The sequence below is a fragment of the Takifugu rubripes genome, unplaced genomic scaffold (assembly GCF_901000725.2).
Source record: "Takifugu rubripes unplaced genomic scaffold, fTakRub1.2, whole genome shotgun sequence".
NCBI lineage: Eukaryota > Metazoa > Chordata > Actinopteri > Tetraodontiformes > Tetraodontidae > Takifugu > Takifugu rubripes.
In genome coordinates, this window is record NW_021821633.1 from 954,681 (window position 1) to 966,953 (window position 12,273).

Here is a 12,273-nt window from a genome sequence, read left to right on the forward strand (position 1 = left end):
TGTGACCACCAGTGACCACTAGTGACCACCAGTGACCACCCGTGACCACCCGTGTCCCCCAGTGACCACTAGTGACCACCCGTGACAACCAGTGACCACCCGTGACCCCCAGTGACCACTAGTGACCACCTGTGACCACCAGTGACCAATAGTGACCACCCGTGACCCCCAGTGACCACCCGTGACCACTAGTGACCACCAGTGACCACCAGTGACCACTAGTGACCACCCGTGACCTCCAGTGACCACCCGTGACAACCAGTGACCACTAGTGACCACCAGTGACCCACCCTTGACCACCCGTGCCCACCATCAACAGCCCAGTCTATAGAACTTTGGGGCTCCACCAGTTACTGTCCTGAAACTAAGAGAAGTCCTGTTGAACTTTCTGTAGCCAGAATCTGGAACCCACTCCACAAAGACACAATGGCTCGGATAACCTCTCGCTTCTGTCAGCCGTTCTTCATTTTCAGAGCACCTTTAGTCGCTGTCGTATGATAAAAAGCCATGAGATTTAAATATTATTCTTGTTGGTGGTTATGTTCCTGTGTGCTCTTCTATCTGAGGCTGCTGTCACAGATTGCTCTCCTCGGAGTCACATACTGCAACAAGATTCAGCTTCCATTCAGCAGATAACTGACATGCAGTGATGCTCGATCGTTTAGGGAGAACATCTGGAGTCCTCTCAGGACTCTCCTTTGCAGGAGTGCTTGGGAATGAGCTCAGAGCATTTCAGTAGAGGGACAAACATCCTCGGGTGATATTTCCATTTCTGATTCACCACCATGACTTTGGAAGAAGACCCCAACCTACCCTCTAACCTACACCCTCACCTACCCCAACCTACCCTCTAACCTACTAACCCTAACCTACCCTCTAACCTACACCCTAACCTACCCTCTAACCTACCCTCTAACCTACACCCTCACCTACCCTCTTTACTTACACCCTAACCTACCCTCTAACCTACCCTCTAACCTAACCCTCTACCTCACCCTCACCTACCCTCTACACCCTAAACCTACCCTCTAACCTACCCTCTAACCTAACTACACCCTCACCTACCCTCTAAACCTACACCCTAACCTAACCCTCTAACCTACACCCTAACCCTACCCTCTAACCTACCCTCTAACCTACACCCTCACCTACCCTCTAACCTACACCCTCACCTACCCTCTAACCTACACCCTAACCTACCCTCTAACCTACCCTCTAACCTACACCCTCACCTACCCTCTAACCTACACCCTAACCTACCCTCTAACCTACACCCTAACCTACCCTCTAACCTACACCCTAACCTACCCTCTAACCTACACCCTAACCTACCCCACCTACCCTCTAACCTACCCCAACCCTACCCTCTAACCTACACCCTCACCTACCCTCTAACCTACCCCAACCTACCCTCTAACCTACACCCTAACCTACCCTCTAACCTACACCCTAACCTAACCCTCTAACCTAACCCTAACCTACCCCAACCTACCCTCTAACCTACATCCTAACCTACCCTCTAACCTACACCCCAACCTACCCTCTAACCTACACCCTCACCTACCCCAACCTACCCTCTAACCTACCCTCTAACCTACACCCTCACCTACCCTCTAACCTACACCCTAACCTACCCTCTAACCTACACCCTAACCTACCCTCTAACCTACACCCTAACCTACACCCTAACCTACCCTCTAACCTACACCCTAACCTACCCAACCTACCCTCTAACCTACCCCAACCTACCCTCTAACCTACACCCTCACCTACCCTCTAACCTACCCCAACCTACCCTCTAACCTACACCCTAACCTACCCTCTAACCTACACCCTAACCTACCCTCTAACCTACACCCTAACCTACCCCAACCTACCCTCTAACCTACACCCTAACCTACCCTCTAACCTACACCCCAACCTACCCTCTAACCTACACCCTCACCTACCCCAACCTACCCTCTAACCTACCCTCTAACCTACACCCTCACCTACCCTCTAACCTACACCCTAACCTACCCCTAACCTACCTACCCTAACCTACCCTCTAACCTACACCCTAACCTACACCCTAACCTACCCCTCTAACCTACCCTCTAACCTACACCCTCACCTACCCTCTAACCTACACCCTAACCTACCCTCTAACCTACCCTCTAACCTACCCCTAACCTACCTCTAACCTACACCCTCACCTACCCTCTAACCTACACCCTCACCTACCCTCTAACCTACACCCTAACCTACCCTCTAACCTACCCTCTAACCTACACCCTCACCTACCCTCTAACCTACACCCTAACCTACCCTCTAACCTACACCCTAACCTACCCTCTAACCTACACCCTAACCTACACCCTAACCTACCCTCTAACCTACACCCTAACCTACCCCAACCTACACCCTAACCTACCCTCTAACCTACACCCTAACCTACCCTCTAACCTACACCCTAACCTACCCCAACCTACCCTCTAACCTACCCCAACCTACCCTCTAACCTACACCCTCACCTACCCTCTAACCTACCCCAACCTACCCTCTAACCTACACCCTAACCTACCCTCTAACCTACACCCTAACCTACCCTCTAACCTACCCTCTAACCTACACCCTAACCTACCCTCTAACCTACACCCCAACCTACCCTCTAACCTACACCCTCACCTACCCCAACCTACCCTCTAACCTACACCCTAATCTACCCCAACCTACCCTCTAACCTACACCCTAACCTACCCCAACCTACCCTCTAACCTACCCCCTAACCTACCCTCTAACCTACCCTTTAACCTACCCTCTAACCTACACCCTAACCTACCCTTTAACCTACCCCCTAACCTACCCTCTAACCTACCCTTTAACCTACCCTTTAACCTACCCTTTAACCTACCCCCCTAACCTACCCCCTAACCTACCCCCTAACCTACCCTCTAACCTACACCCTAACCTACCCTTTAACCTACCCCCTAACCTACCCTCTAACCTACCCTCTAACCGATAAACACCATGATTAGCCATGCCAACCAAGGAATCCTTCCATATTTCTGAGGACATTAAATAATGGAAGCAGATATTCCACCAAAAATGAAGTCATTGATGCTTTAAATGAAGAGATGAAGAGGAGGATCAAAGGTCACGACCACTGATCAAAGCTGCAACTGAGACTCACTAGTTCTTTCTAATCGATACATGAAGACTAAAAGTGTTGGCTCAGACAGGTACATGTATAGTTTAGTACATCGGTGCATTTTTCCTACTCTTTACTCCTTCTATAATATATTTTATGTGGTTATATCCTGAAACGACTGCCCCAGTGTGAGAGCAGCTGCTTTCTTCAGGTATTGCTAGCTGTTGCTTTGATGGTAGCGCTGCTTTGAGGGAACAGGAACAGGAAATAGTCTGGATGGTATGTGCGTGTGATCTGCTGCCAGCTTTAAATGCCAACACTAAAAATAGTGCATGCAGTCAAATGCAGGACATGGCGTCGAGGACAGACGGGTCTGGACACTTGCACCAGCAGCTGAAGCTCCTTGATTCATTCAGCTCCTTTTCTTTTTATTCTACTACAGCTCACAGGAAGTGGGGGTTTGATGGGGGTGGGGGGGGTTCTTTTTCTGTTTTGATCCAGCCGGCAGCAGCAATAAGATGGTTCTAAATACCTCAAATAGGTATTAAAGCCTGACATGCACAGCTTCAAACTACCCCCCCCAGCACAGACATAAACACAACCCCGAAATGCAGCCCCCCCCCCCCCCCCCCCCCCCCCACCTCTCTGAAACGGATCAGAAGAACCCTTAACCACTCATTAACTTTATTTAACCACTCATGATTAACTTTATTTAACCACTCATTGTAATTTTTTAACCACTCATGATTAACTTTATTTAACCACTCATGATTAACTTTATTTAACCACTCATGATTAACTTTATTACCCATTCATTATTAACTTTATTACCCACTCATGATTAACTTTATTTAACCACTCGTTAACTTTATTTCACCACTCATGATTAACTTTATTTAACCACTCATTGTAACTTTTTAACCACTCATTATTAACTTTATTTAACCACTCATGATTAAGTTTATTTAACCACACATTAACTTTATTTAACCACTCTTTAACTTTATTTCACCACTCATGATTAACTTTATTTAATCACTCATGATTAACTTTATTACAGTTATTATTAACTTTATTTAAACAGTCATTGTTAACTTTATTTAACCACTCATTATTAACTTTATATAACCTTTCATTGTAACTTATTAACCACTCATTATTAACTTTCTTTAACCACTCAATATTAACTTTTTAACCACTCATTAATAACTTTATGTAACCACTCATTAATAACTTTATTTAACCACCCATTATTAACTTTATATAACCACTCATGATTAACTTTATTTAACCACTCATTGTAACTTTTTAACCACTCATTATTAATTTTATTTAACCACCCATTGTAACTTTTTAACCACTCATTAGTAACTTTTTTAACCACTCATTGTAACTTTTTAACCACTCATGGCTAACTTTATTTAACCACTCATTGTAACTTTTTAACCACTCATTAGTAACTTTTTTAACCACTCATTGTAACTTTTTAACCACTCATTATTAACTTTATATAACCTTTCATTGTAACTTTTTAACCACTCATTATTAACTTTCTTTAACCACTCAATATTAACTTTTTAACCACTCATTAATAACTTTATGTAACCACTCATTAATAACTTTATTTAACCACCCATTATTAACTTTATATAACCACTCATGATTAACTTTATTTAACCACTCATTGTAACTTTTTAACCACTCATTATTAATTTTATTTAACCACCCATTGTAACTTTTTAACCACTCATTAGTAACTTTTTTAACCACTCATTGTAACTTTTTAACCACTCATGGCTAACTTTATTTAACCACTCATTGTAACTTTTTAACCACTCATTAGTAACTTTTTTAACCACTCATTGTAACTTTTTAACCACTCATGATTAACTTTATTTATCCACTCATGATTAACTTTATTTACACACTCGTTAACTTTATTACCCGCTCATTATTACCTTTATTACCCACTCATTATTAACTAATTATTTAACCACTTGTTATTAACTTTATTTAACCACTCGTTAACTTTATATAAACACTCATGATTAAATTTATTTAACCAGTCATGATTAACTTTATATAACCACTCATTATAACTTTTTTAACCACTGATTGTTAACTTTATTTAACCACTCATGATTAACTTTATTTAACCACTCATGATTAACTTTATTCAACCACTCATTATTAACTTTATATAACCACTCATGATTAACTTTATTTAACCACTCATGATTAACTTTATTCAACCACTCATTATTAACTTTATATAACCACTCATGATTAACTTTATTTAACCACTCATTATTAACTTTGTATAAACACTCATGATTAACTTTATTTAACCACTCATGATTAACTTTATTTAACCACTCATGGTTAACTTTATTACCCACTTATTAACTTTATTTAACCACTCATTATTAACTTTGTATAAACATTCATGATTAACTTTGTATAAACACTCATGATTAACTTTATTTAATCACTCATGATTAACTTTATTACCCAGTCATTATTAACTTTATTTCACCACTCATTAACTTTATTACCCACTCATTATTAACTTTATTTAACCACTCATTATTAACTTTATTTAACCACTCATTATTAGCTTTGTATAAACACTCATGATTAACTTTATTTAACCACTCTTGATTAACTTTCTTTAACTACTCATTATTAACTTTATTTAACCACTTATTATCAACTTTATTTAACCACTCATGATTGACTTTCTTTAACTACTCATTATTAACTTTATTTAACCACTCATGATTAACTTTTTTACCCACTCATTAACTTTATTTAACCACTCGTGATTTACTTTATTTAACCACTCATGTAAAACTTTATTTAACCACTCATGTTTAACTTTATTACCCAGCCATTATTAACTTCATTACCCACTCATTATTAACTTTATTTAACCACTCATTATTAACTTTATCAACCACTCATTGTTAACTTTATTACCCACTCATGATTAACTTTAATGTAACCACTCATTGTTAACTTAAACATCAAAGGGCCAATAATCTCACTTCAACTGCACAATGGGTTCACTATAGTATATTTTATATGACAGTTCCAATCTTTATTTATTTGAATATAAGAACTTTGGTCATTTTATATATCGTATCATATATCAGGGGACGGTTCCACGTGCACACCTGCTCTGACCCCTGACCTGTGTCCCATCTGGACCACATCGCCAGTAGATCCTTCTAAAATGATCCAGAACATCTGAGGGTTAGTTGTTTACACTCTTGGTCACACAAACCTGCTCTGGTTTATGGTGTTAATGTATCTATTTATTAGTGTTTAAGTCTTTTTAGAACATTGAGCTCTTTTGTGAGGTGGCCTTGAGTGCTCAGAAAGGTGCCAGTAATTAAAATGGATAATTATTATTATTAATATTATTATTAGTAGTAGTAGTAGTAGTAGTAGTAGTAGTAGTAGTATTATGAACATTGTTGTGAAATGTTTCATGTCTTCTGCTGGTAAACGTGCTCAGCATTGCAACAAAGCTTCAGATTATTCACCCATTTAGAGGCACGAAGGCGAGGCAGGTAACTGCGTGAGTGAAGACCTGACACCCCCCAGGCTAACGTGGGGGGTTCGACAACAAAGCTGATTCACTTCAAGCACAGCAGGAAGTCACAAGGGTCAACCTGTCCAATGTCCCTGTTGTCTCGGTTAAGTGGCCTTTGTTGTTCAGACTGTTCCAACCTTGGATGTTATAAACCTCAATGGACCCTCATGATAAACTGGATCCGTCCTGAACCTGCAGGTCAGACTAAAACACTCGAAGGCACCGAAATAGACGGGTCGACCCCTAAGCTGTCCAGACATTTGTCCCCAAACTGACATGAGAGGAAAGGCAGGACTTTCCTCTCATGTGAGGGACGTTGGGACTATGGAGCCAGCAAAGTTCCTCCAGAAGGAAGGAAGAATAAAAGAGACGAACGGACAACTTCATTTCACCATCTAAGCCGGGGGGGCTTATTGGCTTGTTCTGTAATTTAATAAACAGTTCCATCATTGGACAGGAGGGCCGGACCAGGAGCAGATGGATGTGGTCTTTTGTTAACCCACCTCATAAGAGAAAACTAAATATCATCAAATGTAGAAAACATCCACTTTAATTCTTTAATTTCAATTGAAAATGAAAAAAAAGCATCCCAACAAAATATCTGTCTGTAGCAATTTATGGAGACGACTCTCAAAACACTGAAGAGGAAGTGCAGCTTTTTCAGAACCAACCGCATCTGCTGGTCTTGTTCAAACAACCTCAGTGCCCAGACAATCACGGAGGGCCTGATATGGGATCAGGTGACTTGACTCACGTGACCTGACTCAGGTGACTTGACTCAGGCGACTTGACTCACGTGACCTGACTCAGGTGACTTGACTCAGGTGACTTGACTCAGGCGACTTGACTCAGGCGACTTGACTCAGGTGACTTGATTCAGGTGAAATTACTCAGGCGACTTGATTCAGGTGACTTGATTCAGGTGAAATTACTCAGGCGACTTGATTCAGGTGACTTGATTCAGGTGAAATTACTCAGGCGACTTGATTCAGGTGACTTGATTCAGGTGACTTGATTCAGGTGAAATTACTCAGGCGACTTGACTCAGGCGACTTGACTCAGGCGACTTGATTCAGGTGAAATGACTCAGGCGACTTGACTCAGGCGACTTGATTCAGGTGAAATTACTCAGGCGACTTGATTCAGGTGACTTGATTCAGGTGAAATTACTCAGGCGACTTGATTCAGGTGACTTGATTCAGGTGAAATTACTCAGGCGACTTGACTCAGGCGACTTGACTCAGGCGACTTGATTCAGGTGAAATGACTCAGGCGACTTGACTCAGGCGACTTGATTCAGGTGAAATTACTCAGGCGACTTGATTCAGGTGACTTGATTCAGGCGACTTGATTCAGGTGAAATTACTCAGGCGACTTGACTCAGGCGACTTGATTCAGGTGAAATTACTCAGGCGACTTGATTCAGGTGAAATTACTCAGGCGACTTGATTCAAGTGACTTGACTCAGGTTTATATTAAGAAAACCTGCTAATGCTTAACGGGGCATTTGGAGCCTGGGCCGTAGTTTGGCCCTGATCAAAGCCTGGTTCCGTTCAAGAAGGAAGAGGGGCGGCTGGACTCCTGGGACCTTTAAAGAGGGTTGGGTTCTGAAGACAACATTATCCCGAGAATGCATCGACGTTTCGGTGCAGTGGATCGCCCCACATGTCGGCCCGCTCTCCTGATGACTGGTTTGCTAATGTGAGCTGCCATCAGAGGCCCCCTCCCAACCGGCCCCATGCTGGTGCTCCAGTGGATGGCTCCGCCAGCGTTCCTCCAAGGTAAGAGTTTTGCCAGACCCACAATCAGGAGATCCTGCCACGATAGCCATGGCCTGGCTGAGACCCTTCCTTGGGGATATCTATAGCCTGTGATGCCCTGCAGGCCTTCTGGAAGCACATGCCTGAATCGCTGTGTGCGCAGGGAGGGAGCAAGGCCTAGCTAGCCAGGCTGGCCGTGACAGTATATGGAGCCATGCTAAGTAAGGGGCGGTCCTCTCCCAGACAACGACCTGTCCCACGCTTGGTCTGGATGTTGAGCTGATTTCCTGATGAGCTTCTATTCATTGAGAAATTCACTCTGTCATCGTGGCTGAAACGCTGAAACAGCTGTGTGTAAATGGCATTTTGCCTCATCAAATAATTCTGGGAAGAAAGTCAACCTTTGCTTGACTTACTTCCCCAGAATCCTACGTCTTCTCAGCGGGTCCATGCCTGTATATTGAATAGCTTCTATCCATTCTATTAATGTAACTCTTACTTCATCAAGTGTCCTAAAATTCCCCTTTTGCTATTAGATTATTAGACCAGTGGACAGTTGGTGTGGCTAGGCTAACCCTAACCCTAACCCTTCCCACTGAGACACTGGCATCCAACCAACAATAAATGATGGAATGGAGCCACATCAGGGTCAATAGATTTGAGCTTTTGATGAAATAAACATTAATTAAAAAGCTAACATTCAGTTTAACACCCAAATGGTTGTTACCAGCGTTCTTCTGCCTCTTTGGGTCAACCAACAAGCATCATTGCTCATGTAAGAGTTTCTTTTAGTGGAAAAACTAGCCTTAGTAGTAAAAAGACTGACCGGTTGCCTTCAAAGCAGCAAAGATGTTCTCGTCCTTTATTCTCATAGTATCATGCTGGAGGGAAAAAAATCTGAAACTGAAAATATAAGTTGAAGGACTGAGGATCATTAAATTTGGAGACTAACGATCTAAAAACTGTAAAATTTGTTCAAATGTTTGATTATTTTTTTTATTTTAAAGATCAAACATTTTTGGCCCTGATTTTCCTCCATGGAATTGGAATCGGATTGAGGGCCACGTGCGCGAGTCTTCGGTTACACAATACTGACCCCTGCTGGTCACTATGAAAACAACAACCGCGCAATCTGGAATTAACTGAGAATGTTACTCAGATTCTTACGCGCTCTAATTATATACGTGTGTGTGTGTGTGCGTGCGTGTAATAAACTGGATGTCTCAGAACTCTCTAAAGCTTCCCACTACATACATAAGTGGTCATCATGGCAGCACCAGCAGCGTCACATGTCTCTGACATCACCTGGTGTCATGCCTGTCCGTGACGTCACGGCTGACATCATGGATGACGTCATCGTGGTCTCTCCTGACTGTAAAGGTCATTCAAGCGTTTTGCTCTTTACTCTGTAACATCCAAAGACTCTAATTCCAAATGCTAATTCCAAATGCTGCTCCAGGCTGTTGACGTTGAGAGTCCTTGCTGCCTGCTTTTACTGCCTGTTTCTCAGGCTTTGACTTCTGTCATCTGCTAACCCTCTAACCCTAACCCCAAACCCTAAGCTAACCCTAACCCTCTAACCCTAACCCCAAACCCTAAGCTAACCCTAACCCTCTAACCCTAACCCCAAACCCTAACCTAACCCTAACCCTCTAACCCTAACCCTCTAACCCTAACCCTCTAACCCCTAACCTAACCCTAACCTAACCCTCTAACACCTAACCCTCTAACCCTAACCTAACCCTCTAACCCTAACTCTAACTCTAACCCTAACCCTCTAACCTCTAACCCTAACCCTCTAAACCCTAACCCCAACACCCCTCCTAACCCTCTAACCTCTAACCCTCCTCCCTAACCCTCTAACCCTAACCCTCTAAACCCTAACCCCAACACCCCTCCTAACCCTAACCTCCTCCCTAACCCTACCTCCAACCCTAACCCCAACCCCAATCCTAACCCCAACACCCCTCCCCAACCCTCCTCCTACCCCTAACCCTGATGGCCATACCCGACACACATCCACAAACATAGAGGGCAATTCAGGGGGAGTCCCGGACCCACAGGCCTCAGCCTTCCTACAAAAATCACAAATCATACCATTCATTTCTACTTTCTCACATAGAACCACAACCCTACAGTACACCATTAAACAAAACTTTTCAACCATACTACACCAACATCCGGCCTTCTATAACCACAAGATCATCCTAGCACACAGAAAAAACAGAAACCTCCATTCCATACTCACCACATCCAAATTCCTGGACCAATTCATCACACCCCGACCCAGACATAGCCAACACTACCGAAACAGAAAATTCATTCAAAACACATACACTGGTACAGGGTTCCCCACGCTAGGCCTCACCTCCATCCATTCCACCAACGTAGTCTACATCATCACATGCACCCTCTGCAATAAACATTATATAGGTGAAACACAAAATTCCATACATACCCGTTTAACACAGCACCTGTACAATATAGCAGGAAGTCGACTTGGCACCACCCTTGTCCGCCACTTCCAAGAGCATCCAGTCAGCCACCTTATTATCTCGGGGCTGGAAACCAATAACTGCTGGACAGTGGGACAGAGGAGGAGAGCGGAACGCATATGGATCAACAGATTAGGCACAAAGACACCACATGGCCTCAATGAACACCCCTAGAACCACCCTTCCCCAGTCAGCCAATTTAAACAATTTAATATTTTTATAAGCTGAACCAGTTTCTTATTCATCTATCCATTTACTTATTTATCTTCCACCTTGCTTTTATTACATAACTTTTTTTTTTACTCTATTTTATTTTATTTATAATCTGACTGAAGTAACCTGCTCTCCTCCTCTCCCTCTCCCCCTCCCCACCCGGCCTCGAACTTTGACCCCTATCGAGAGGTGACTCTGACCTGCACACCTTGCCATCAGTCCGATCAGTAGGCCAGTGCACAGAAAGTTTTAACCCCAACCCTAACCCCAACCCTAACCTTAACCCTCTAAACTCTAACCCTCTAACCCCAACCCTAACCTTAACCCTAACCCTCTAAACTCTAACCCTCTAAACTCTAACCCTAACTCTAACCCTAACCCTAACTCTAACCCTAACTCTAACCCCAACCCTAACCTTAACCCTAACCCTCTAAACCCTAACCCTAACTCTAACCCTAACCCTCTAAACCCTAACCCTAACTCTAACCCTAACTCTAACCCTAACCCTAACTCTAACCTCTAACCTAACCCTCTAAACCCTAACCCTAACCTTAACCCTAACCCTCTAAACCCTAACCCTAACCCTAACCCTCTAAACCCTAACCCTAACTCTAACCCTAACTCTAACCCTAACCCTAACTCTAACCTCTAACCTAACCCTAACCCTCTAAACCCTAACCCTAACTCCCTGCTGGCCTCACACTATGTTCATTTTTATTGTTGACGGTAGTTTATTGATTAGTTTTATGCACTTTAGAACTTAGTTTTGAAAGGTGCAACATAAATCCATTTTATTATTAGTAAAAATAAAACTGAGTTAAACGGGACCATTCAAACACCTGTTATAGCAGCTATTACACAGTAATAACTGTGGTACAGGTTATTACCCAGTAATAACAATGTAAAGAAGCTGTGGGAGATAAGTGATGTCAAGTTAGATTGTATCTTTGTAGATTCATCAAAGATCATTTGATTAATCATCTGACGCATCAAACATAGTTATCCTCTATCTGAATATGTGCACAGTAACATGCTGGACCCGGACCCGAACCCGGACCCTGGAACACATCCCAGAGC

The 12,273-nt window shown here is 42.9% G+C and overlaps 1 long non-coding RNA gene across 1 annotated transcript; it reads left to right on the forward strand.

Annotated features, from left to right (window-relative positions):
• The first annotated feature begins 2,986 nt into the window (after positions 1-2,986).
• Positions 2,987-7,531, forward strand: LOC115248352 (uncharacterized). Its single transcript, XR_003887251.1, has 3 exons — positions 2,987-3,221; positions 6,286-6,385; positions 6,687-7,531. It is a non-coding gene; the product is annotated as an uncharacterized lncRNA (long non-coding RNA).
• Positions 7,532-12,273: the final 4,742 nt, after the last annotated feature.